The sequence below is a fragment of the Castor canadensis genome, chromosome 3 (genome assembly GCF_047511655.1).
Source record: "Castor canadensis chromosome 3, mCasCan1.hap1v2, whole genome shotgun sequence".
Lineage (NCBI taxonomy): Eukaryota > Metazoa > Chordata > Mammalia > Rodentia > Castoridae > Castor > Castor canadensis.
Window position 1 is genome coordinate 194,726,177 of NC_133388.1, and position 27,980 is coordinate 194,754,156.

At 41.1% G+C, this 27,980-nt stretch overlaps 1 protein-coding gene across 2 annotated transcripts in view; it reads right to left on the reverse strand.

Moving 5' to 3' along the window:
- Fam135b (family with sequence similarity 135 member B) overlaps window positions 1–27,980 on the reverse strand; it is a 313,120-nt gene that overhangs the window by 272,685 nt on the left and 12,455 nt on the right. The window lies entirely within an intron of this gene.

Genomic DNA, 27,980 nt, shown 5'->3' on the forward strand with positions numbered 1-27,980 from the left:
AAAAACCAGCAACTGATCAGCTCTAGGCTTGGGAAGAAAACAATAGCTAAAATCCCCATTAGTCAGTTTACTTCTCCTAAGAGTTGACAGCAATCCTGGCTGACATTGCAAAGCCACTCAGATCTGCAAGGGTATTAAGTACTTACCATGAGCCAGGCAGTGGACCCCCAAGGGACAAACTCACTCTTTGGAATATCAATTCTCATCAGTAAAATAAGGAAGTAAGAGCAGATGTCAGTAAAGGTCTGCTTCAGTTTTGAGATATGAGTTTTTATAAAGATGAGATATTATAAAGTTGTAAATATGAGCTGGACACCAGAGGCTCACACCTGTAATCCTAGCTACTTGGGAGGCTGAGATTAGGAGGGTCTCTTCTGAAGTCAGCCAAGCAAATAGTCCACGAGACCACATTTTCAAAACAACCAGAGCAAAATGACTGGAGGTGTGGCTCAAGCAAGTACAGTGCCTGCTTTGCAAGTGTGAAGCCCTGAGTTCAAACCCTAGTCTCAACAAAAAAAGAAAAACAAAGATATACGTATGAAGACAGCATAATGAAATCCACCAAATACTGTTTGGAATAGGGGGAATGAGGGAAAGAGGGAATGGGAAGACAAGGGAAAGGGGGAATTTGTTCAAATTATCACAATGAAATCCCCTCTTATTATAATGTATAAGAAATCAAACATTAAAAACCCAACAATAGTAAATGTCATCAACAAACATAAATAAATACAATTGACAAAAAAAATTTAAGCAGTACCAATAGCACACATGCAAAAAATTACCAGAAAAAAAGTCCTTTAGAAATGACTTCTCCTGGTTTTTAAGTTCATGTTAAGGAATGAAAATACCAATACCCCGTTTCTACAGCTCTACCCTATTTATGACCTGTACAAGGTTTCTAGCACATGTCTCATTTAATCCTCATGAGAATACGACAAAATGAGTTAGATGACTGTTAAACAAAAGACAGAGGTCAGAGCTGAAAAGTCTAAATAAGTCACCCCAGGACCTCGATGCCAACTGTAACTGCGGGGATCTAAGCCCATGCTTGGTTTCCTTTACAGCCCTGGTCATACTGACACTGTCCCTGATTCTTCTCAAAGCCAGCAAAACCTCAACAATGATGACTTTCTCTTCATTGCCGCCAACTCACCATGGTGGAAGAGGGCTGCTACCTACCCACCAGGAGCAGCCTGACTCATGTGGTTATCATCCTGCCCAAGTGTCACATGGGACACTCATATGCTGTCAGTCCCCTCTCAGAAGCCTGAGTCAAGGTTACAACCAGCTGAGTCAATGATCCAAGGGTGGCTTGACAAATGATGGTGACAATGTTGGTAATAAAAGTCCATCCAATGTAAACACTTCCAGGAACAGAAAAAAAAATAGACAACAAGTACATTCATATATGTGTATGGAATACTTTGCATTCTTTCCCTTTCCACTAATTTCTACTGCATCATAAATCAAAGGCCATTTGGGGACAACACATTTTGTTCTATTGCTCTTGCACTTATTTCTGTTTTTGTAGCTTTGCGAAATGCTTTCCTGCTTGGTACAGCAAGTCACATCCAAGTTCTTTCAAGGCTGTAAGAGGTGCTGGTGTTCTGCAGTAAACTAAGTCACTCCAAGGGAGGCAGTTTTACTGCTGAGCACGTATTTGTAATGAGAGGCAGGACAGAGTTCCAGAGCTAGGGGTTCATAACCCTCCTTCTGAGAGCCTGCTGGCCTATGAAAACTGCCTGGAGGCACAGGAGAATGTAGGCTGTGTGGAAGTGAGGACGCCTGGGTAAGGCTCTGGCTCCTCAACCCATGGCTCAGCCCAAGTAGCCTTCCTTTCTGTTTGTTTACTGTATAAGGACTTTGTGCTCACTTCATCTGAAAAACAAGTTGATGTCTTTTGAGAAGGAGAAAGAAAATGCTAGGGGCTATCTATCTGGTCAGAACGAGAATAAAAAGAAAGATACAAGGTGGGTACAGTTACTAAAACAAGAAAGGGGGGCTCAGAGAATATCTGGAAATGGGCTTGGATTGGGGCAGAGGCCCTACCCAGACTTGCTGGTTGAGTGATTCTTCCACAGCTGCTGTGATGTTTCTGAGTGATCAGAGTCTGTCATTTGCTCTGCTTCTTATATAATAATTAACTAATGGCAGGCCACTTACATTACACGTTCAAAACAATCAAGAGAGGAAAAAATAATACTTTTTTCCCAAAAGGATATCATAACTCAAATGTTTTGCAATCTCGGGGCTTATGTACCTCTATGTTAATGAATAAAGTTGAAAATACCAAAGATCTCAACCCTAAAAGGAAATTCTTATTGGTGAATTTTTATGTAAAGCATATCTTGAGTACCTGTTTCATCAGGTTCTGTTGCTAAGCAGGTTGGAAGAAAGAGAGACAGAACAGAGAAGCTCACTACCTTCAGATTCCTCATGAATGGGGGAGAATGGGGGAGGCCAACTGTCAGACAATCATTTATCCAAGGCAGAGCACACATGTCAAGGGCAGTGAGCATGAGAAAGACAGGGCCAGCTAGGAATTATAGCCAGGAGATACCACTGAGTCAGGGAATTCAAGGTAGGTGGGAAAGGACAACAATGGAGGAGGGTCCTATTTTGTGTATTTTTATAGCACAGAAGTCCATTGCCAGAAGTCATGAACCATGGCAAAGTAGGGAAAGTTTGGACATCACCTCCTGGCTTCAGGGTCTGGACTTTAGTTCTTCTATGACCTCTGGAATGTTTGAAGGACACCATGGCAGGGTCCACCATACACCATTCCTGGGATAAACATACAGGGGATCCACCGATGCACAGAAAGAAGTGACCGAAATGGGCACCTCTGACAGGGAGGGAATTAGTAAAGAGAAGGAACAATAAGAATTCCATTCACGATGTTGTCAGGATAAGGGAAAGGTGGGAGGAGGATACTTGAGCTTGATGCCTGAGCATTCCTGAGGAGGAGGATCAGTGGGATGAGATTTGAGTTGTAAGAAAGGCCCACTTGTAGAGAAACTCATTGAGGGGTAATAATAATAGTTATTATTATTAGAATAACAAACATTCATAGGACACTTAAGCTGGCAAAAATACATTAAATTTGCTTTGCAGTGTATCAGGTACATGCAAACTAGTTTAATAGAAAAGGAGACTGGGATTGAGAAAGCTTAAATCTCTGTGTTCCCTTCTTCCTGCATCAAATACTACCTGGCTTTTGTAGCCACTTGCCAGGCATTGGTAGACAACGGACATGAGAGAGGCATAAGAGAGGCATTGTGAAGGTTGTGGTCTACCCTGGAGGACAAGTGTTGGTTCAGTTACCTGTGCAGAGCTCAACCAAGTGGATCAGTGAGGCAGGCAGGTTCTCAGGCTGAGTTATTCCCCCCCTCCTGAGATGAGAATGCACATCTCTTTGGTCTGTAAGTTTAGCTTTGAAGGTGGGGAGGGTCACTAAATAACCCCCCACAAAGAATGTGACCTTCATATCTCCAGTTTCTCAAAAGCCTCCCACACAGGGCACTATGTCGAGAGAGAAAAGCAAGACACTCCCACTTGGAGCAGTAGTTCAGTTTGCATTTGTGAGCCCTTTGGCCCCAGGAACATCCACAAACAAGGTCTACTTCGTAGTCTCCTGAACATAGGAAGAGGCAGCTGCAGAATTCTGCATGCGGTGAACACTGTAAGAAAGATGGAGGGGATGGAGGATGGGAGGTTTGCTGAAGCAACTGAAATTCTGAGATGGAAAAACACAGAATGGATGGGTTTCAGGATATTCTGCCATCGTCCCAACAGAGAGGCTTGTGGCTGGATGACAGTGGGCTCACTGCCCAGAACCTCAGAATCAAAAACAAGTCAGTGTGGAATCTTGCAGGAGATTCATCCAATGCTCTGGAAAGTTGCAGTCAGTGTCCATTGGACTCCCCTCCTCTGGTCCTGAGGCTGGCAGCCAGTGCAACAGACGTGACCTCTGTGCCTGGGCACTGAAAACTTACCAGGTTTATTACAACATTTGAGAATGCAGAGGAAAACAGTTGAAGCTGGGAAAAGTTACTGTCTGTACTCATTGTTTAAAGAACAACTAATGAAACAGCATCAAGCTGGAATCACAGGCTTGAGGGCAATTTTGCAATTAAGAAAATTAGAGGCTGCAGTTTCAGGAGACAAACTGTCAAGTCAAAAGCAGGGAGAGAAACAGATACACAAGCTAAGCCCTGCTCTTACCAGTCTTCAAGGCAGTATTGGGATATGATTCAGTTAGGTTTCAGGTAGAAGAAGGGCCTTTATTAAAGTTGTGCACATCAGATGTCTTACACCACAAGAACCATCTGTTAAGTGGCCTTCATGATCCTTTCACGGTGGGTGTTTGGGAAGTGCCCAGTGCTAGGATCCTGCAGACACAGCATCTCCCTATAAGCCCCAGATTTCTGTGAAGAGCTCATTGCAGCCTCAATGCACGGGTGAATTACCTGGAGCTTCCAGGTCAACCACTTTGTCCTGAAGTCACACAAGAGATCAGGTGGTGTCACAAGAGGGTACTCAGAGCTGTTCAATTCCAGAAACTATGTTCTTTTCTCTCTGTTGAGCTGCCTCTTCAAAATCCTCTCATGTTACATGGGCCTAACCCACTGCCAATAAACTCAATCTCCCTTCTTTGGCTGGCCTTAGTGTTGTCCCCTGAGTCTGGTGCCTGTTCCCAGCCCACTGTTCTCAATACACAGCAAGCAGCAAGGGGAGCTGGAGGAGGCCACCATGAAAGTAGAAAAAGATTTCCCCCTCTCTTGTGCCTGGCCTTGCACTCAGCCTCAACTAGCACCTGACCTCTGGCTCCATGTCCTGGTGCATGAATCACTTGATCTCTTAAATTTGACCCTTGGTTTCAGCCTAGACTACATTTATTTTGTCTATAGCTAGATGAGTGACCCAGAAAGAGATCTTCAGTAGAAGGTCAAGCCCCTCAACACCAAGGAGAAGACTGACAGGTCTGCTCTTGACACCTCTTGTCTATCACTGAAACTAAGATATGTTGAGGCAAACAAGGGAGTTGCATGTTGACCCAGTTAGAGTGCTAGAATCTCGGTCAGGAGAGAGAAGTAGGTCAGCATCAGGCTGAGCAGGAGGTAAGCACAAAGATGATCCTGGAAAAGGGCTGTAAGTAGACAAGTGTGGGAGCAAAGACACAAAGGAGGGCCCTATAATCAGGAGGTAGGCGTGTCCAGAGTCTAAGATCCCCAGAGTGGAGGAAACCATGGCATGCACTGGCTGTTGCTGCATGGAAGAGCTGGTGCCTGGCACAGGAATCAGTTCACCAACACGTGGGGAAAGAATTAGTGGCTGAACAACAGAATTTGAAAAAGAATTACGTTGCATCTTACAAGATGAGCGGTAAGGGCAAATTAATATATCTGCAATGTGGTGAGAGTGGCTTTTCAGAATCCTTTCTATTTTTAAGGCTTGTAGTTAAGTGTATGTCAGGCTGTGATGTTCTGTGTAATTTACTTTATGTCTCTTTCAGGAGATGAAAGTTTTACATCACATTGGTTGTTGCATGTTTCTCTTTTCCTAACAAGTACACTGTGGCAAATTTATACAGTCCCTGCTTTGATGACAAGGATCAGGCAGCTGTGCCACCACTTAAACACTGACTATGCACACGTGGAAATGTGGATGAGTGGGGTCTGACAAAGTGGGAAGGACTGAAGCAGACCCTACTACAATTAAGGATGTTGATGAAATAGTCTTCCTGGTTGTTTTCCAATCAAAGTTCAAATAAGTGGTTGGTCACTAAAAATTCTATTATTGTCTTCCTCAAATACTGATGAGAAGAATCCTTCTAGCAGGTGCTGTAAATGTGCAGAAGGAATTTCAGACTAGAGTCTGTGGTTCACAGTATGCTACCTTAGAAGAGTTGCTGCCTGGTGTGACCCTAGTGTCCACCTGAGAGTGAACAGCTTTAAAATGCGGAAACAAGTGTAAAGCACCCTGATGCATAATTGCTTGACTGTTTAATCTGAGTTCATTTAAACTCCTGGGTCTGGGCTGTCAGTTGGTAGTCACCAGCCATATGTGGTTATTTAAATTTAAGTTTTTTAAATTAAAAATGTGTCTCTTCTGTGCCACATTTCAAGTGTTCGGTAACCCCATGTAGCCAGTCACTACCATGTTGAACAATGAATATGCAATGTTTTTATCATCACAAACAATTCTTTTGGACAATATTGCCTGAGGCCTAACTTTTAGTGTTTCTTAAATCCTGAGCATAGAGAACTAAGGTAAATGACACCATGAGGAAGCAGTCAGACAACTCCAGCATGTGGGAATTTTTATAAGACAACTGGCTAGACCCTCAAACTATAAAGTCAAGAATGGTGAAGACAGTCAGAAAGAGAAATTCAGAAGTCAGTTTTCCATTTAAAGAGGATGAAAATAAATAACATCAAAGTAAACACACACACTTTGGTTGGATTCTGCTTCAAAAATATTTATAAGCAACTTTCTTACAGAATGGGGGAATGGGAACATGAAGAACAGATCCATTGGTATCATGGATATTGCTAATTTTCTTTAGTTCAGAGAGATCATTGGGGTCTCACTGAAAATCTGCTGAAATAGTGGGGTTGTACTGCCTTGAAATCTATAATTTCTCCCTTTTTTTTGAGACAGTCTTGCTATGTAAACCAGGCTAGCCTCAAACTCTCAATCCTCTTGCCTGTGCCTCCTAAGTACTGGGATTACAGGTATGAACCACCATACCCTGATTATTTGTTTTCAAGTGATCTAGAAAAATATGCATACATTCCTATGGCACTAGAGCAAATGCTATAAAATGTTAACAGTTGTTAAACCTGGGAATAGAAACTAGGATAATTCATTGTGCCTTTCTTCAGATTTTCTTGATGACTGAAAATTTTTATAATGAAATTTTTGTCACACAACATCCCAGTGAAATTTACAAAACCTGATATGTGTCAAAACTTCAAGGCATTTGTATTTGAAAGCCCTTTTTGCTTCCCCTGCCTGGTAATGCAACACATCCACTCCTCTAATACTGTTTTATTTACATGAGTGTCAGAGAGAGTTACTGTATTGTGCCTTCGATCCATCAGCTGATAGGTCTTCATGTTTCATTATGCATGGGCAGAAGAAATCCTGCACATCTCGCTAATATGAAATTCTCTAAACACCTCTCCCAATCCCGAAGCAATCAGTGTCGCTGTACTCTCAATGGACTACACTTTTTTATCCTCCTCCCATTTTTCCTTTTTTCTTTCTGGATAGGATAAGTTTGCCCATGAAATATCATTTACTTCATTTCTCCTGTATCTGGTTTCTTTTTGTTTGTTTGTTTGGTGGTCTGGAGGTTTGAACTTGGGGCCTAACACTTGCTAGGTAGGCACTCTACCACTTGAGCCACTCTGTCAGCACTCCTGTGTCTATAATAGCACAACTTGCTTTCAATTCAGTGAGCTCTAACAAGGAGGTTTCTTCTTCAATGACAAAACTTATGATCAAAAAAGTTCTAAGAACATGTATGAACTGAAAATTAGAATCATTTCCCCATGTCAAGAAGAGAAGAGGGAAACATATGGTAACCAAGCTCCTAGAATGAATGAGGGTTAAAGGGCCTGATTTGACCTAGGAAGGGAAGGCAAGGAAGTTTTTACAATGCATCTGTTCTCTAAACACTGAAATACCTTAGGTGGCAGGTGAGTCAATATAAAGATGCTGACTGGGGACTCTGAGGAGGAAGGATTCATTTTTGTGACATCAAAGATGAATGCAGAATTTTTAAACCTGTTGAACTCACCATAAGAAGATGACTAAGGTAGAAAGGGTAAAAATGAAGGGGATGAATCAGATTGGGATATAATACGTGTATACATGAAAATTCCACAATGAGGTATCTTTGTCTAGATACCTTAAACAAAAAAAATCTTTTTTTTCTCAAAAATGGAGGATAGGAACATAAATCAGGTCCTGTCTAGGGGTTGGTACCAGTGGGAAGGAGGTGGATATAAGGAAATGTGTAGGAAGGTGAATATGGTGGGAATATTATGTATTCACACATGAAAATGGAAAAATGAGACCTGTTGAAACTATTCCAAGTATGGTAAAAGGGGGGGGATAAAGGAGAATGATGGAGGGGTAAATTTAACTAAGATATGTTCTAAGCACTTTTGTAAATGTCACAATGTAACTCCTGTAAAACAATAACATGATAATAAAAAATTAAAAACAAAAGAGAAAAGAAACTAAACAAACAAAAATAAAAAGTAAAATAAAAACCAACAACAATAAAGACAGTAGGAAAAAAAAGTTCAAGGACACAGAAAGCACGAAGTCCTTCAGTGACAACTGGACAAAGAACTTACTGGACACCAGGAGATGTCTACAAAGCCACATGCTCTAGTCTTCAGATATCAGATGTCCTTTTGTAAGAAAAATGATCTTTTCTATCAAAGTATTTGTTACCCTCTTAGATTACTTAAAAATTCCTCAGGTCACCATCTTAGGTGACCTGCATGTTTTAAGGGTCCTTGCTTCTTCTTCCGGATTCCTGTACAACTCCATTGAGCTTTTTAGCCAATCGAGGGAGATTGTGAACCTCTGACCTGGACAAATCCCAGGTGAGGGGCAGGTACGACTGCATCAGGGATGTAAGGAGGAGCCACCGTCAGCCGTTTTGTGCTTGCGTGATGCTTAGCGGGAGTGAGCACATGCTTGCACCCTCTTGATCAAGAGAAAATTGCCTTGTCAAGATTTGCTGTCTCTTGTGTGTCTGTTTTCAGCACTGGAGGGTTATCAATTCCAACAATTTGGGGATTCATCTGGGATTTTACATTGGGTCTGGGAAGGTGGTCCCAGCCCTTCCCCATGGAGACACATCCTGCTGCCTGACTGCAGCAGCCCGAGGTTTGGCCGAGGGCGACAACTTTCCAGATCTGTGAATGAACTTAGACTGCAGAATTTCTTGACAATGCGGGTAAAAGAGCTCTAAAGATCTCTGAAGACAGGGACCGCAGCAACCACGTAAGTTTTGTGTACAAACCAAGACAAGAAATGTCACAGCGGTGACCAAGTAATGTCTTGGTGGTCAGGATACTGGAGGCGGTGTGATGTGTGACTAAGATGTGTCGGGGGACATGCAGGGAAAGCAGGGTCTGATCTGCAGTTCTGAGGCAACACCGTGCTGTCTAATCCAGGTCAGCAGCTTATACTGACCTGCAGGCCACCAAGAGGTGCCTCAAGCTCCCACAGAGGATGTGGGAGGAGAGGGACAGAGCAGAAAAGAATCAGAATGCAAGAAAACCTCCAAGGCAAAGGGGAAGGTGAGCTCCTGGTAGACAGAGCCCAGTTGACCAGAAGGGAGAAATAGGAAATAAAGGCAGCAAAGAGAGGGCCAGAAAACAAAGGCCCAAGATAATATACCCTCAGGGAGCCCCCTAGGGAAGATATTAACATATTGGGATGATAGCCCCCTGTAGTAAAGGAAACAGAAACAAAGAATGGTTAAATACTGTTGTTTTATCTGGACCAAAGAACTGATCTTAAAGCCTTCGAGTTTTTTTTTTTTTTTTTTTTTTTGGTCAAAATTTGGGTCTGACAAGGACTGGGTCCTTGTCATATTAATTCACATATTAATGACAAAAGCTCAGTCACTCAAGAGGAGATGGAATATACCCTCTGTTGGAGACAGAGTCCTGTAGTCTTGTTTCCACTAAAGAAAAAGAAAAAAAGCAACCTTTCTAACTGGGATTTACACTCCTCCCTTCCCTTCCCCTTTTGCCTGCTCTTCCTCTAGCTCAGGCACCAGAGCCAGCCCCAGTCCTGCCCTCCAGCCTCCATTCCTCCACCTCCACCCCCCTTCAACTCCTCAGGCTTCTGCTTAAAATTACAAAAACTAGAAAATTGGAAAAACAGAACCATAGAGGAATTATTAGGATAGGCACAAAAGGTATATGCAAGGAGAGAGGAAGAAAAACAAAAACAAAAAGCAAAGATTATGTCATCCATGATCAAGCAGGTTAATAGGGAAAGGCCAAACCAATATCCTATTGGACCTCAACCAGCCCGGCCTCCTTATGGGTATAAGAGACCAGAAAGCCAGAAGATGACACAAGGAAGAGGGGAAAATAAGTGCTTTAAATGTGGGGAGACTGGACAGTTTAAGAGAGAATGGCCAGAATGGGAAAGAGAGTGTAGGAAATGGTTCCCTTAATGACCTTTGATGAAGAATAGGGGACCAGGGGCTCTTTTACCTTGAAGGGTCCCACTCAGAGCCCTTGATAAATTTAGAAATGGGACCACAACATGAAGTTGTCACCTTCCTGATTGACTCAGGCGCTCCCAGATCCTCCATCTTCTGCCCCGAGGTTTAACTCTATTCCCTGCAGAGGATACTAATTTCTGGGGTAAAGGGAGAAAGCTTTTCAGTTAAAATATTACAAAAAATGGATGTTTATTTCTAAGACAGACCACTAAGATACAATTTCTCCTAGTCCCTGAGGCAGGTACCAACCTATTTGCAAGCAATCTAATGATCTGATTAGGAATCAGTTTACATGTAAAAAAGGGATAAAATACAAGCAAGCCCTTATCACAGCTCCAGTGCTATCTTTGCCCTCTCTTGAACAGTCTATTCACTTCTTTGTGAAAAGAGGTCACCCAAAAACATGGGGGTCAACGTCAATGTGTGGCCTTCTTATCTAAATTCCTAGATCCTGTCACTGGAGGTTGGCCTGAGTACATTCAGGCAGGAGCAGCTACAGCACTTCTAAAGGAAGAAAGTAGAAAAATCACCTTTAGGGGAGATTTAATTATTAGCACTCCTCATCAAGTTAGGACGATCTTAAATCAGAAGGTGAGTAGGTGGCTGACGGATTCCAGGATCTTAAAGTATGAGGTTATCTTGCTATAAAAGGATGACCTAACTTTAACTACTGATGAGGCCCTAAATCCAGCCACTTTCTTGGCAGGAAGGCAGGAGGGAGGAGCCCCTGAACATAAATGTTTAGATATTATTGAATGTCAAACAAAAGTGAGTCCAGATCTTGGGGAAACTCCTTTCCAGACCAGGTTCCATTTCTTTGTGGATGGATCCTCTTGGGTAATCAAGGGGAAAAGGCACAATGGATATTCTATAGTAAACGGGGAGGCCATGACTATAATAAAATCAGGCCAACTCCTTAACAATTGGTCAGCACAGACTTGCGAATTGTTTGCCCTAAATCAGGCCTTAAAACACTTAAAGAACAAAGAAGGTACCATATACACTGACTCAAAATATGCATTTGGTGTGGTCCACACCTTTGGAAAAATCTGGATGGCACAGGGCTTAATCAATAACAAGGGCTAAGACTTGGTACATGGAGAATTAATTCAACAACTATTAGAGAGCCTAAAACTACCTGAAGAAATAGCCATAGTCCATGTGCCAGGTCACTAAAAGGGGATAAACTTTGAGACTCGGGGAACTTCTTTTGCAGATGAGACAGTAAAACAGGCTGCTCTCACCTCTGAGGTCCCAGTCTTTTGTCTCATTCTGCACCTCCCTGCTCCTCATGTCACCCCTCTTTTTACCCCCTCTGAGGAAGAACAACTAAAAAACTTGGGGCAGTCAGAACTGAACAGGGAAAATGGGTTCTCCCCGATGGGAAGGAAATGATCTCAAAGCCCCAAATGAGAGAACTTCTTACCTATGTCCATCAGGGGAGCCAGTGGGAATCCCAAGCCATGTGTGATGCAGTTTTGTGAGCCTACAGGTGTTTAGGGATCTATACACTAGCCAAACAAGTATCAGAAGGATGTCTTACTTGTTGAAAGATTAACAAACAAGCTCTGAGACAGAGACCAGATGAGGATAGAAACCTCCGGGTTGCAACCTTTCCAAAGCATTCAGGTAGATTACACTGAGATGCCCAAAAAAGGTTATCTTAAATATCTCTTGGTTATTGTAGACCATCTCACTCACTGGGTCGAGGCTATCCCTCTCCCAGGGGCCACTGCTACAAATGTAATTAGGTTATTACTAGAAAACATAATCCCAAGGTTTGGGGTTATAGAAAATATAGACTCAGACAATGGAAGTCATTTCAGTGCCATGTCCTTAAGGGACTTATGAAGGCTCTAGAGATCAAATGGGAATATCATCTCCATGGTATCCACCTTCCTCAGGGAGAGTTGAAAGAATGAACCAGACTCTTAAAAATCAACTCACTAAATTAGTCTTAGAGACTAGATTATCTTGGACTAAATGTCTTCCCATAGTGCTACTCAGAATTAGGATGGCCCCTCAGAAAGGCATTGACCTCTCCCCCTATGAAATGCTTTATGGGCTTCCTTACCTTAGCTCTGTTACTGATGTGCCCTCCTTTGAAACCAAAATTTATATTTCCTCAAAAATTATATGCTTGGACTGTCTTCTACTTTACTTTGTCTTAGGAAAAAAGGATTGTTAGCACAGGCTCCTCCACTTGACTTTCCTGTTCACCCGCACCAGCCTGGCAATTATGTGCTAATCAAGACCTGGAAAGAAAATAAGCTTAGCCAGCTTGGGAAGGACCCTTCCTGGTCCTGCTGACCATGGAGGCAGCCGTCCAGACCACAGAACGGGCATGGACTCATCACACACGGGTAAAGAAGGCACCCCCACCTTCCAGAAGGAACAATGGGCTATGCTCTCACATCCAGGCAACACCAAAGTGACTTTAAAAAGACAATAGTTAAAATATTCTTTCCCTTTCATTTGGGAAATGGTATACTTATTATTATTGTAACTCAGAGTACTTTTCCTTTAATTGTTGAATTTGATACATGCCAGACCCTTCCTTGTGGAGGCCTTATGTCCCAACTCCAGCTCCAAGGATATTTCTTTTTATATGTGCCCCATCTCAGAACCCACAGGGAATATCTGTCCAGAGTGGACGGATGCAGGGTGAAACACTGGGTATAAAGGATACACTTCTCCCTTTTATGACAATCCTAAGGGCTGGACCAGACCCTAGGGCACTAGAAAGACTCCAATTTCTACCATCCAGAACAATCGACAGTCTTTTAACAGACTACAGTCAAAATTACAGCTGTTTCAGACACACCCCTCTCCTACTTGTAAAGATAAACAGTGTATCCCACTTAGATTAGTCATAGAAAATCCTCAGTGTATGACACAAGGATCATCTATATTTTGTTGATATGGGTTGGGGCAGATAGCTCAGGGACAGACCTGTTAGGTGCCTTTAAGCTCCATCTAGCTCCCAACCCTTCCTAGATGACACCCAGTTCTACCTCCACATTTGTACAACAATCAAACTCAGGTAGCTGTAGTAGAAGTCAGGGACCTAAGACAAACTGTGGCTATTGAAATTGGGTACAGGGATACAAATTCTTGGATGGAATGGATAAAATGATGTCTGCACTTTAAATAAGTTGCTATGTTTGTACTACTGGGAAATCGGAGTCTCAGGTGGTCCCATTTTCATTAGGATGGTCCTCAGGTCCAGATGGAATGTATTGCATGTTGGCTCTGTTTCAGGATTCCAAAGCTTGGGGCAACAAATCCTGCCAGATGCTATCACTACTGTTTCCAGAGGTCAGAGGTCCTATGGGTCAGCCCCCGAGGACTATTAGGCCACCCACCCTAGATGTCAATTATACCCCATGTCTCACCAGACAGGGGGGACCACTGACAAGTGTGGGAAACCTGACAGGATGCAGTGAAAGTCGGTCCTTCAACAGCCTCACAAACCAGTCCACACTCTCGGTGAACAGGGCTGATGTCTGGTGGTACTGTGGAGGACCTTTACTTGAGACTCTCCCAGGTAACTGGAAAGGCACCTGTGCTTGGGTGCAGTTGGCAGTCCCTTTCACCCTAACATCTAGATCCCCAGGCTGTGCCACAACATCTAGAAAGAGGAGAGACACAGACATAGACACTGCAGCCAGCTGCAGGGGCTCTTTTGATCCCCATGTTTACATTGATGCCATTGGGGCTCCTAGGGGAGTGCCAAATGAATTCAAAGCCAGGAACTAAACTGCAGTTTAGTACTCTACTGGTGGCCCACTATAAATAAAAATATCGATTGGATTAATTATGTTTATTATAACCAACAAAGGTCTGTTAACTATACCAGAGATGCCATCAAAGGAATAGCAGAGCAATTGGAACCAACTAGCCAGATGGCTTGGGAGAACAGGCTAGGATTCGACATGGTGTTGCCCAAAAAGACAGGAGTTTGCGTAATGATTGGAGTTTCGCGTTGCACGTATATATCACATAACACAGTCCCTGACAAAACTATTACTAAGATCTTACAAGGATTAACTTCCCTATCTAACAAGCTAGCTGAAAACTCAGATATAAATGATCCCTTCACTGACTTAGTGGAAAATTGGTTTGAGAGACGGAAGGGCAGGATGACCTCAATTTTAACCTCCTTGATCATAGTGGGTAGAGTTTTAATTCTAGCAGGATGCTGCATAATTCCTTGCTTCTGAGGACTTATACAGTGGTTAACTGAGACGGCCCTCACCAAGTACCCCACCCTACAAAATAACTCATTTCTATTAGAAACACAGGAACACGAGAGCCAATGGCTCCTAAATGAGTTTGAAGAACAGAATTTAAATTAAAAGAGGGGGAAATTGTAATAAAAATGATCTTTTCTATCAAAGTATTTGTTACCCTCTTAGATTACTTAAAAATTCCTCAGGTCACCATCTTAGGTGACTTGCATGCTTTAAGGGTCCTTGCTTCTTCTTCTGGATTCCTGTACAACTCCATTGCCCACCAAACTGCATGCCCTCACCCACCCCCCAAGCCCTTTAGCCAATTGGGAAAGATTGCGAACCTTTGACCTGGACAAATCCCAGGTGATGGGCAGGTACAACTGCATCAGAGATATAAGGAGGAACCACTGTCAGCCATTTTGTGCTTGCATGTTTGCTTAGCAGGAGTGAGCACGTGCTTGCACCCTCTTGATCAAAAGAAAAATTGCCTTGTCAAGATTTTCTGTCTCTTGTGTGTCTGTCTTCAGCACTGAAAGGTTATCAATTCCAACAATTTGACTAATCATGTAACTGCATATGTCTTAAGAAAAAGTTGCATGGCAGAACAAATATGAGAATAAAATGAGCAGATGCAACCTCACTCAACTGTCATGCTAATGTAAGGATCAATAATATAGGGGACAAGAGGGTGGGGATTTTATCCTTGGCTTTGTAGCAGGATTAGGTGACAATCCCCAACATGTGCTCCCAACATATTCCACAACTAGCAGCATTAATTGGACAATTAATGGTAGCTACAATGCAACTACCATGACACTTGCCATGCTCAGTGTGACTCACTCATTCATTACTAACACCTAGGGTGTGCTTGGAGCTAAAGTTGCAGAGGTCAACAAAAGCAAAATGTTCTCCCCCACAGGAAATATAACTAGCTAACAAAGGAGGCAAGGTAAGGATGAAAACACCTGGGAAGAAATGTTGTATCTTAGACAGGGGTCCTGTGACAGGAGTAAACACACAGATTTATGGAACCATTTCCTAAACATTTCAGAATACACATCACAAGCAGGTAACAGAAACCACGCACATCCACATACACACACAGAAATCATATTCTGTATAATTCTATGCATACACATTAAATTAGGTCTCAAGCCTCAAATTATTTATAGGCAAGGTAGGTAAGTATAAGCCCTCCTTCAAAAGGTCTTGCTGATAACAGTTTCATAATTTATTAGATAATTAATTAGATCTATGTTGTTTCTTAATTTGTGATGTAGTGGGACAAGCTTCTACTTGATTTCCATTTAGAGTGCAATTATCAGCATTGTCTTCAATCCATGGTTCCCTTGTAGGAATCTATTGAAGTCATTTGCTCATTTTGTGAGGGCCGTTTAATAAAAACTAAATACTATAATCCAGAAATCCACATAGGCCCTGCAGATGATATATTGTCACAGTAAAGTGAAATTGGAAGGATGAGAAAGGACACCCCTCCAAAGTGACTTACTAGGAGTCCCTTTCCCTCAGGGCACCTGCAGTTATGCATGTGACCTTTTGACAAGTAGACCTGTAGGGGCACCAGTATCATCCAGAGAATTAAGTATTCAAAGCCCAATTTCTTAATTATTTTGTAATCACAAAACCAATGTAGAAAGGTTCTAGAATTTTCTGCTTCTGTTCCAATGAACGCTCTTGTGCATTCCATGGAATGCATGCCTTTCACTCTGGGAAAATAATGTTGAGAGAATAAGGGACCATGTAGGGCTGAGACGGTGACAGGCTGAAGCCCATGCTCTTAGTGTTCCTGGTGTCTCAGTGCCTCTGAAGGGCTCCTAGGGAAAGGTGGGAGGGGCAGGGTTCATCTCAATTTTGAAAATACAAATTGCACCACAGATTTGGGACAGGATGTGGCTGGTGTATGTATGGACATTAGATAGAAGACCGTGACTACATACAGCTGAGAATAATAGTGACCTCTCCAGGGTCATGGAAAGATAAAGATGGAGAGAGATAGAACTTGAGATAGGCAGATGATGGGGTTGGAGAGGTATATATGGGAAGAATGACATCTGCTTCTGGCTTAGTAAAATGGTTGTATGAAACCACCATTTACCCAGCAGACAGGAACATCAAGCAAGAGCAATTATGGAAGGAAGTGTGAAAATCAAGACTGAGCTTGGGACCTGATGAGTTTATGCTGCTCTGTAATATACTGCTAGAGAATCTAGCAGAATACATGGATTTCCAGAAATCTATCAAGCAAGCCTTAAGAGTTAGAAACCTATAAGAAGTAATTGACACCTTTATAGTAGATGAAAACACACAGGATTTGTATTTGCCATTAAAAACATCAAAGGACCAGAACATATGCCAGAAAGAAACATAGCATTTAGGAATTAAGCAAAAGAAGGAGAGGTAACACTATCAGGAAAATGGTTATTGCATGACAGGTGGTAGAAATTGAGGAGACAATGAAGGCAGGGGGAAAGGGTAAAGAGGAGGTCTTAGGGGAAAGACACAGTCAAGTTGGCCATTCAAAGCCATATCCTTCCAAAGACATAAAAAGTGAAATGCTTCCAACGAATGTGGCAGCCAAAAGAGTATTGGTGATTTGTACTGGGGCATGCCCTGTGGGAAAAGAGTAATGAAAAGTGAGAGAATGGGGACAACCAGTTTAGACAACCTTGTCATGGTTGGCTGTGCAGGACAGAATGCAAAACAGGAGCAGGAAGGGCAACAGTAGATGTCCAGCATGTGGGTGGCAGTGTGTTTTGCTAAGAGAAATTCCCATCAGATACAAATGCTCATGAGCTAGTGGAATGGGGCCAGGAGAAAGAAAAGGGTTGACCAATCTGAAGTAAAAAAGCATATAGGGAACAAGTTCTTGGAAGCCATGAAAGAGCCTGGGACCCATAACAGGAAGGGTAGAGAGGACATGGTCTGAGCAGGAGGCCTGCTCTTTTCAGGAAAGGTTGTGTGCAATGGAGTGACATGTGTCAGGAGAGGGAGCTGAAGTAGGAGAGTCCATGCCTTGTTGCTGTTTCATTTTGCCTTCCTATTGCAAAAGTAAGGTTGGTGGTCTACTCTGGGTATAAGGAAAGGCAGCAGAAGGTAGTCAGCTCAAAGGGAATGTGCTTTGGAAGATTTCCAGTTACTATAATTCCAGTGGGAAAGGGAGACAGCAGGTTATGGAAGTTTTGAGGGTTCCCCAGACAATATTCAGAACATGCTGAGTTTACAGAGACTATGAATTTCAAGTGGCACAGTCCACTATGTGTGTGGCTTCCTCAGCAGCTGAGACAGCTCAAGTGCACTGAGGATGTTCTCAGCCTGGGAGCCTTGATATAGCTCCTATGGTTCATTTCTGTTGTGTGGTCTCTTAAAAGAGCTCCACTTTGTCTTCTCTAAAGACAAAGGAAGAATGTCTTATCCCAAATGGACCCCACTTCATATTTAAGTTCTGTGTATCCATAATTGAGCACAGGGATATGAAGAATTCTACTCAGAGTTACAGTCATTAAGGAATCAGCACAGTCTGAAAAAAATAAGAATAAACTCTAGTTAAAATCTTTTCAACTCAAAATGCTTTGCCTGTTGTTCCACATAAGATTGTGATAGTGTGGTCCATCTTCTCATGAGTACTTACAACTTTGTGTAATAATAACAGACAGCAGGATTCAGAAGAACTAAAACTAAACATTAATAATAAAAAGTGACAGCCAAATCTCCAACCTGGCCCAACCCACAGCCACATTCTCCTTCCCACAGAAGAATCTATGAAAAGTCTAAATTGTTTTCATGTCATTATTTTGCTTGAAAACTCTTCTGGAATCCATGGTGCCAACAAGATAAAGCATAGCATCCTTGGAAAACATCACACAATTTTCATGGATTTGGGGACAAAGTCCCTGCTATTTCTCTAGACACTTACCTGGTCTTTCCCAGAAAAATGAAATGTTCTTGGAACATGGAAATATATACCTTGGAGAGTTCTAAACTCATGTGACCATTTTCTATCTTAAACTGAGAACAATAGATTTTAAGGAGTAAAATCCATTGTCCTAATCAAACTCAGCCTAATGTATTTTACAGCAATTTCCTGATGACTCTATGGATACTGAAGGTAGGTATTTATTACCAATGAAAATAACATACTGGTAACCAACTAAAATGTAACCTGAGATCAGCCCAGTCATCAGAGGGATTAAGATACAACAATGAAAACAGGATTATTCTTGATTGATTGGTAATCATGTTTAGAGTTTCTGAATCTGCTAATATGAGAGAGAGGAAGAAGGAGAAGAGACAGAGAGAGCTTTTCCATGTAATTGAATTTTCTTGTTTTAATTCAGTCTAAGCATTGTGTAAATATGCATAAAACTATAAACAGAATGAGCTCCTTTGAACAGAAGCCATCCCCAGAGACCTCAGCACTACAAGGAGTGCCTTGGGATAGATTTATTATGCACACTATATAAATATCAGTATTCCATGTTTTATTTGACCATGTCAGTGTGTGTCAGGCAAAACTTTAAGTAGATTCAGTGATTTTATCTGAGATTTGCAAATCCATTGTAAAAAGATAGCTGGTCAACAGAAAACAACTATAGCTCCAATTCCTTTGCAGGGCAGAGAAAGCTTAATCTGCTCTGTGGATATAGTCAATGGTGGTGCCTGGACCATTTGTGAAAGGTCTTGTGGATGGCTGAGTAAAAAACAAGGACTCTGAATCCAACCCAACATTCTAGTTCTAGTTCTGTCATTCACTAACATCATGTCCTTGGATAAATTATTTACTCTCTGAGTCTGACTTTTTCTGTTGTAACATGAGAATAGCAATGCCATTTCTGTCACATTTTGTAAGGGACAAATAAGAAAAGGTCAAGTATAAGTATAGAGACAACCACATAAGAGAGGCTCAATAACAGCTCCTTCTTTTTATGCCAGATACAAAGGATGTGAGCTCATTGAGGGTCTAGACATGATTTTAACATGAAGCACTGAAGAGGCCATCTTGAGAATGCCTGGCCACTATCTCTCCCACATAGACACACGGCTCGCCCCCAACTGCATTCAGGTCTTTGTTCAGACATCTTCATATTGGAAAGTACATACTGGTTGACTCTAAAACAGTAATTCTTTGCTTCCCCTTATGATGTTGTATTTTGCAGCTATACATTTATGTAATATTTATTATATTATTTTCTATTACATTGTTTTTCAATATATCTACTATATGACTTACTCCACTAGATCTGAGGTTCTGTGGTAGTAAAGATTTGGTCAGGTATGTAGGCTTTATATTCCCAATGTGTGTACAGCATCCATCTAACAGGAAGTACTATGAAATATTTGCAAACAAAAAATGGATAGAATTAATTACATATCACCAATACGTAAATACTCAGTTCATTTTTAACCTCTTGCTGGTTGCTTTTCCAGACCATTCTGTGGTACACACTCTTAGAAGCACTAACATTGGGACAAGACTTCCAGTCTTGTGCCATTACCAAATTATGCAAATTTCACACATTTGGCCTCCAGATTAGTTGAAAGAGTACAGTTTTTAAGCCATAATTTATATTTTCTAAGGATAACAAGAAGCCAGAAATAACTGACCAATTCAGTATCTATTTATTGTGGCACCAAACTTTGTGCAGGACACTGTTGATTACCATAGGCTCCATTCTCTGACCACTTCAAAGTTGATTTCCTCAGTAACCCACAGTTCTGTCTCCTTATTTCCCTATTTTCTTTTTCTACAGAATAGAATCCAATGCTCTATCTGGGGACTCACATCAAATTTTATGAATTCAGCTATAATCTTCACATTGATAACACTTGTCTTCTTGTCTCCACCCCAGATCTTTTCCTAAATCCACAGACTCTGTGGATAGCACTAATGAGGCACCATATTGTGGGTCTAAAAATCTTTAGTTTTGATGCATCATTCTATATTTGCAAGTAGAATCCCTACCTATTTTGTTAGCCAAACCAAAACTTTAGAATCATCCAAGATTCAACATATTCTTGTAACACCCAAAACCAATCCATTGCCAAGAACTAGAAATCCAAAATCTTCAATAATTCTAGAATTTTCCAACTCAATTCATCACTGCCACCTCCTTTGTTCAGGTCCTCACCAATACTTGCCTTGAAAAAAAAATACTAACAATGCTGGTAAGCATATAGAGCTTTAGGGTGTCTCATCACTGCTAAATAGAATGAATGAAATAGTCAGTTCGGAAGACAGATTGGCCATTCTTTACAAACCTAAGCATACTCTTAGCATATAATCCAGCAATCATACCCCTTGGCATTTACCCAAATGATCTGAAAGCTTATGACTACACAAAAATCTGACAGAAATAAAGATATGGTAGCTTTATTCATAATTACCAAAACTTGGAAGATGCCCTTCAGTAAGTGAGTGGATAAATACTACTGCATTCAAACAATGAGATATTATTCATCACTAAAACAGAAATGAGCCATCATGTCATAAGACGTGGAGAAGTCTTAAATGCATATTACTAAGGGAAAGAAGCAAATATGAAAAGGCTATTATACAATTCCAACTACATAATATTCTGCAAAAGGCAGACCCATTAAAATATTGAAGATACCAATGCTTGTAAGAGGTTGGAGTTGGGGGGAGGGAGAACCAAATAGACTGAAAACAATGGATTTTTAGGGAAGAGAAACTTCTAGATATTGCTATAATGTTGGGTACATGCTATTACACCCAAATACATAGAATATATAACACCAAGAGTGAATCTTGATGTAAACTATGGCGTTTTGGTGACAATGATGTGTCAATGTAGGTTTACTGATTGCTCATAATGTGCCACTGTGATGTAGACTGCTAATAGTGAGCAGAGTTTTATATGTTTGTGGATAAGGGATATATAGAACATCTCTGTACCTTTTTCTGTGAACCTAAAACTACTATGAAAGTCCCTTATAAACAAACAAGCAAAATGCCAAATAGCTTCCCATCTAGTCATATGGGTCCATCATGGTCCTATCTAACCAATCCACTATTGAGCCCGGGAGTTAAATCTGAATAAAAAATCTGACCAAGGAACCTCACTGTGGAAAAACCCTCTAATACATAGGGACATGTCTGATGGTACAGCAGAGACTCAACAGCATGAGTCTAAAAATAAAGTCACACGATAAAGGTACAGAGATCGGAATGCCTGGGTTCTTGAAGATTTCCAGCAAATAACTGCATAAGCCAGACCCATTGTTACATGAAAAAAATAAAATCCCACATGGATAAGTCACTATTGTGAGGTTTCTCTATAGCATGTGAGCCCAGTTCTGATACACAACTATCCATAATTTCTTCTCCAATAGATAAAAAACTCAAGTCACCTCCAACATCTCCCTTTGTCCCAGTGTCTGCAAAAATTTAATAGTCCTACTTCTGACCACTGCCAGCCACATGGTCTCTGAGCTCCAATACTTAGAACTCATCTATATACACGTCCTCTTAAAACTCCATCTTTCATACGGGTCTCTATCTTCTTCCTCTACCCTGGATTTTCCTCACTAACCTCACCTGGAAATGTCCACCTGGACTATGTAGGTTGGGGTGCATGTCATCTTCTCATGAAAGTCTGCCAAGATTCCATAGCCATCCCTCCCCTGAATTTCTAGAAGGCACCTTACAGCTGCTTTTGTGAGAGCAGTTAGCAAACTACTTTCAAATTACTTGTGTAATCATTTTCCTTCTCCTCTAAAATATGAACCCCCAGAGAGAAGTGTTCTTGCCTCACAGACTTTCAATACACTGTTTAGGGTGCTTTCACATCCAGGGTCTCTACCTCTCAAGATTGTGACATATATGCCCTTAAATATTAATTGGTAAAATACCAATAACCCTAAGCTGCTATGTAACACAGCCCTAAGCATGGTATACGGTATTGCCTGTAACAATTGCCCCATCTCAGGGACGAATAATTGTTGGCACACCAAGGAGAAACAAATGAACCAAAACATTTCTCTACATACTCACAGAGTGAATACTTCTGGTAGCAGATGTGTGGATTTTCTATAATGAACAAAGCTGACACTAACTGCCTTTGGTCAGCACAGACCCCCAGATTAAGAACTGGATCTCACAGACTCTCCATCCCACAATCACACATTTTAGATGCCAAATGCTAATCCTGGTTGTTATCTGTGCTTCTGATTGACCAGCTGTAAGTCAAAGCTTCCCATAAACCCTACCTCAAGTTCAATAATTTACTAAAACAGCTCACAAAATCCAGGGAAACATTTACTTGCCTTTATGGGTTTATCATAAAGGGTACATCTAAGGAACAGCCAAATAAAAGAGATGTGTAAGGTATGTGTGGGGAGGTGGTGGGGAGCTCAGTGCCTTGACCAGGCAGCCATCCTCCTCACCCCCTAACATGTTCACTAACCCACAACCTCTCCAAACCCCAACCATGTGAGGTTATATGGAGGAGTCATTATGTAGGCATGAATTAAATGATTAGCTCTGATGAAGGAATCAATCTCCAGCCCCTCTCCCCTCTCCTCTTTCCTGAGGTTAGGATGGGTGTCAGATTACTTCCAACTGTCTAATCACATGGTTAGTTCCTTTGGCAACCAGCTCCCATTTTTAAGAGATTTCTGTAAGTCACCTCATTAACATCAACTCAAGTATGGTCGAAAAGGTCTTGGTACAAATAATAAAAGATGTTTCTTTCACCCCATTCACCTCTATGGCTCTTATCACTTAGGAATTCATAAGGGTTTTAGGAATTCAGTTCTAATAACTAGGAACTAAGGCCAAAACATATCTTTCTTATTATATCACAATATCACACACCCTGGAGTTGAGGCCCTACAGAGGAAAGAGATAATGCATTTAAAGGGCTTAGATAATGCTGTTAATTTGGGTTCACTAATCATTAGTGATGATATCTTTGTATCCTCAGCACTAAACTTGGTCTAAAGAACTTGCTCAGTAATTTTCTGGATGAATAAAAGAAATGGAATTCAGTTTTTTTATTCTTGGTTCTAAAGAATAAAGCACTAGGAAGTCTAGTACAACAATGGCCCACAATCAAATGGTATCCCTGTGTACCTAGTTTTTCAAACACAATACTGCCTAATTTTCTGTTTCCTGGAGTTTGCCCCATTAGGCAGATTCCAAGCCTGCTCGAGACAGGTTGTTTCTGAGCACCGTGAGGTCTAGGGCCAATAACTTTCTAGGGGGTCTCAATGGGGCCCCTTGTTCTGGCAGGATTGGACAGATAATGCAGTTGAAAATCCAACTGTTCCTTGGATCTAAATGTCCTCCTTGGGCCTCTGGGAGTTTAGCTGTAGCTCCACTGTTCTTGGCAATTTATTCTTCCCATGAAAACTCCACATGGACTCCTTGAGCCAAATGAGGACTGGGGAGAAGTATGCAGTTTTTCACAACCACTGCTCAGCACAGGGGAACACAATGTGGGGACCAGCTCTCAGCCTCTGCTGGTAGCTCAGGGGAGCCTCAGAATTCCCTCAAATACCTGTTCCTTGACATGATGGGACAACCCTGTTTGTGTAGGCTGTTGTCATCAGGATGTACAATGAAATCTCAATTGCACCATTAAATTACATAAACACTTAAAATGTGCCTATGGTGTGAAAGCATTACGAAGAAAGGTGGACTATTAAATAGGTTCAGTCTTCAACTTGTGCATAGTACAATAGGAAATGCTTTTAAAAATGTGAACAAATATCCCTTCTTAAAGAGAAAAAAGATTAAAGATCTATAGGAAAAATAAGAAAAAAGCATGAAAGAGTTTCAATGATAGCCAAGTGTGGTGGTCCATGCCTGTGAAATCAGCTACTCGGGTGTCAAGGACTGAAAGGACTGTGATTTGAAGTCAGCCTGGTAAAGTTATTGAGTTACCATCTCAATAAATAAGGCAGGCGTAGAGTGTGCACCTGTAATTCCAGTTGTGTGGGAAGCATAGGTAGGAAGATCACAGACTGGCCCTAGGCAAAAATTTCAGACCCCATATGAAAAACAACTGAAGCAAAAAAGGACTGGTGGCATAGCTCCAGTGGTAGAGAGCCTGCATAACAAGCATGAGGCCCTCAGTTCAAACTCTAGTACTACAAAACAAGTTTCAATGGAAGGAACAAATAAAAAGGAAAGAGAAACTGTTTCTTACTGGAAGTATTTCTTATAGAAAGAACACATCTCTTGTCACTTAAAAAATGGATAAATTGAGCCTAAGAGAAGCAAGTCAACTTCTCCAAGTCCATGAGACTCTGCAAGCACTCTGAGTTCACCTCTGTCTTATAACTTAGTGTCCTGAAAACATTTTGGAATCAGAGGACCCTAAGTTGGAATTTGGGTTCTGAAACTGACTTGTGTTGGTTTCATTCCAGTGATGCAAGGTTTTTTTGACATGTGCAAGTCAATGAACAATACAATACATAAACAGAATTAAGGACAAAAATCATATGGTCATTGCAATAGATTCATAAAAAGGTTTTGACAAAATTCAACATCTTTCAGGACAAAAGCTCTGAAGAAACAGGGGATAAAAGGAAAATATCTCAACATAATCAAGGCTATCACCGACATTATAATGAATAGGGGAAAACTCCTATAAAGCATTTCCTATAAAATCAGGAATGGATGTCCACTCTCACCATTTTTACTTAGTATAGTGTTTGAAATCTTAGCCAGAGCAATAAGACAAGAGAAAGAAATAAAAGGGGTAAAAATAGGAAAGAAAGAGATCAAATTATCATATTTTCAGAAGATAGGATCCTAGATTTTAAGGATCCTAAAGACTCCACTGAAAGACTATTGGATTTTATATACAATTTCATCCAAGCAGCAGGATATAGAAACAACACATAAAAGTCAGTAGCTTTCTATGCATCAATAATGAACATGTTGAAAAAGAAATAAGACAAACAATCCCATTCACAATATTTCTCATAGTACTGGTGAGATCACATTGAAAAATCTGTATGTTGAATGAGTATGTGTTTATATGCATATTTTGAAGGATAAAAAAGAAACTACTGCCCATTGTTCTGGTTTCTTACTACTCTACCCAGTGGAAGAATTTAAGTTCTAGAAAATAGAGACCAGGTATATCTTACCCTTAATAGCAACACAGCATGTAGCATGGTGCTTGATTAAGCTTTCTTTACTAACAAAATGGCTCTTCTCTCTCAAGTGTTTTTCTCTCTGCCTGGCATTTTGCTATGTCTACACATGCAGTAGTTATATCATTTACTGGTCCAGGCCACCAATGACAAATGTGGTCTTGTCTTCCTCATTTCATAAATGAAGAAATAGATTCAGAGAAGTCAAGTATGTTTTCCAACCAGAGCTAGTTAAAACAGGCTAGTATATTTTTAATCCAAATGCTTTTCTTGCATGCTTCAGGTCAATTTGTTTGCACATTACTGTTTGGTATATCAGGGCAGAGAAGGACTGTGCTGCAGTGGCAGGGCAGGCTCTAGGTAAAGAACCAATAAGAATTTCATTCCTTGGGAAAACAGATGCATGGATAGGATGTGTTTTAGAGTAGTCCAGGAGTCTGGCCTTTCAAGACTTATTTCCCACAACCCACCCTAGAAGTACAACTTTAAGTCCAGAGTCAGGACAGACTCTGCTCCTGCTCTACTCCTCTCCTGCTTACTTGGATCATAGCCCCTCCAGCCTGCTATTTCCAGCCTCCACTTTTCTGCTAAACTGTCCCCTCCCTGCTACATTAGGGAACCATTCTTTAATGACTGGCTCCAGGAATAAAAGTCCTCCCCCTGGGCCTGTGCATCTGATTGTGCCAATGTCAGTGTGTGAAAGAATGATTAGATACATAGACAATGGACAGGGATCCAAAGTAAGCATGACAGTGACCTTCCCTAGGAGCTCATAGTCCGGAGAGGCCTGTATGAAATTATTCGGTTCAGTGATGCACATCCGTACAGGTTACATGGTCAGTACAACTGGCTAAGAGGCCCCTTTCACATCAAAAGTTTCAACTGCAATGAGGAAATGCAAAGGAGGTTGTAAGAACAAAGAAATGGGAGAGGGCACAACAAATGTATTTCAGCAGAGGAACCCTAAGTATAGGCTGGGAATGTGATGTCATGGGCAACAAGGTACATAGAGTATCTGCTTGGTGTGGAGAAGGGTGGGAGAGAGAGAAATACGTAGAGTTTGTTGAAGTAGATAACTAGAAAGCCCATCAGAAACCTGCCCAGGGAATGTCAGTGATTTTTTACAGTTTATGGAATTCAAGGAAACAAGAGTCCTATCAGGACCAGCTTCCTAAGTATATGACCTTTGTGGTCAGAAGGTCCCTTTCCATGCTTAGAAGACCCTCATCTTTGGTTAAATGTTCTGCTGTCACCATCTGGGGTTAGTTATAATTTTTAGCAAATGCTCCATGTTTTCATTTTGCACTGCCCCTGTGAGTTTATAGCAAGTCCCAGCTTCTACCTAATAATAGCAGCTTATCTTTCACAGTGCTTACAAATAGTATGCCAGTCACTATTGAAATGCTTTTCATATAATAATTCATTTAATCCTTAGAAAACCTCATTACATAGAAGACATTAAGTATTTTCGTTGTTAGATAAAAGAATTTTTACTCAGATAGGTTAAGAAATTTGACCAAAGCCCATAGCAGGGCTAGGATTAGTCCCAGTTATGTGGCTTCAGAGTCTATACTCATCCATTCATAATAGGTCTCTTCATTTTATATTTGCACCTTCAGATAAAGTAACCTAAGACACTCACATTTTTACAAGGAATTTTTTCACTCTTTCAGCATCTATCTACCTACCCTTCCATCGATTCATCTACCTATCTAACCATCTGTACCCCTCCATCTACCCACTCACCTATTCTTTATCTCACCCATCCACCTATGTATTCATCCATTCATCCAACCATCAACCAACTGTTCATCCATCTACCTATTCATCTATCCATCTCATGTAAGCATCAACACAATGACTCAATAAACTGCATTTACCCAAAATACCTGTGCCAAGATAGTGCCTAGACTTAGGTGCTTCAATGAATTTTGGTTCAATAAATGAATGAGACTGTGTTTCAGGTACCATGAATAAAAAGCTAAAAATCACCTCACTGTCCAAATAAGAGATAGAGATGGACTTAAGTCAATGTTTAAAGTGCACAAGGTAACAGTTATTGAGTCTTTCTATGGGCCAGGCACTGTTCCAGTCACAGCACTTGTGTATATTTTCTAATGCTAACAAACAACACAAAGGGGATTTTGTTTTGAGACTGGAACTCACTGTGTAGCCTAGGGTGGCCTTAATTCACACTCCTCCTGCCTCTACTTCCCAAATGCTAGGATTATAGTCATGAACAAACCTGTCCAGCTGAGAACTTTTTTATATCAAGTTTACAAATGAATAAACTGAAGTGCAGATAGACTTGAGTAATCTGGGTGTGGTAA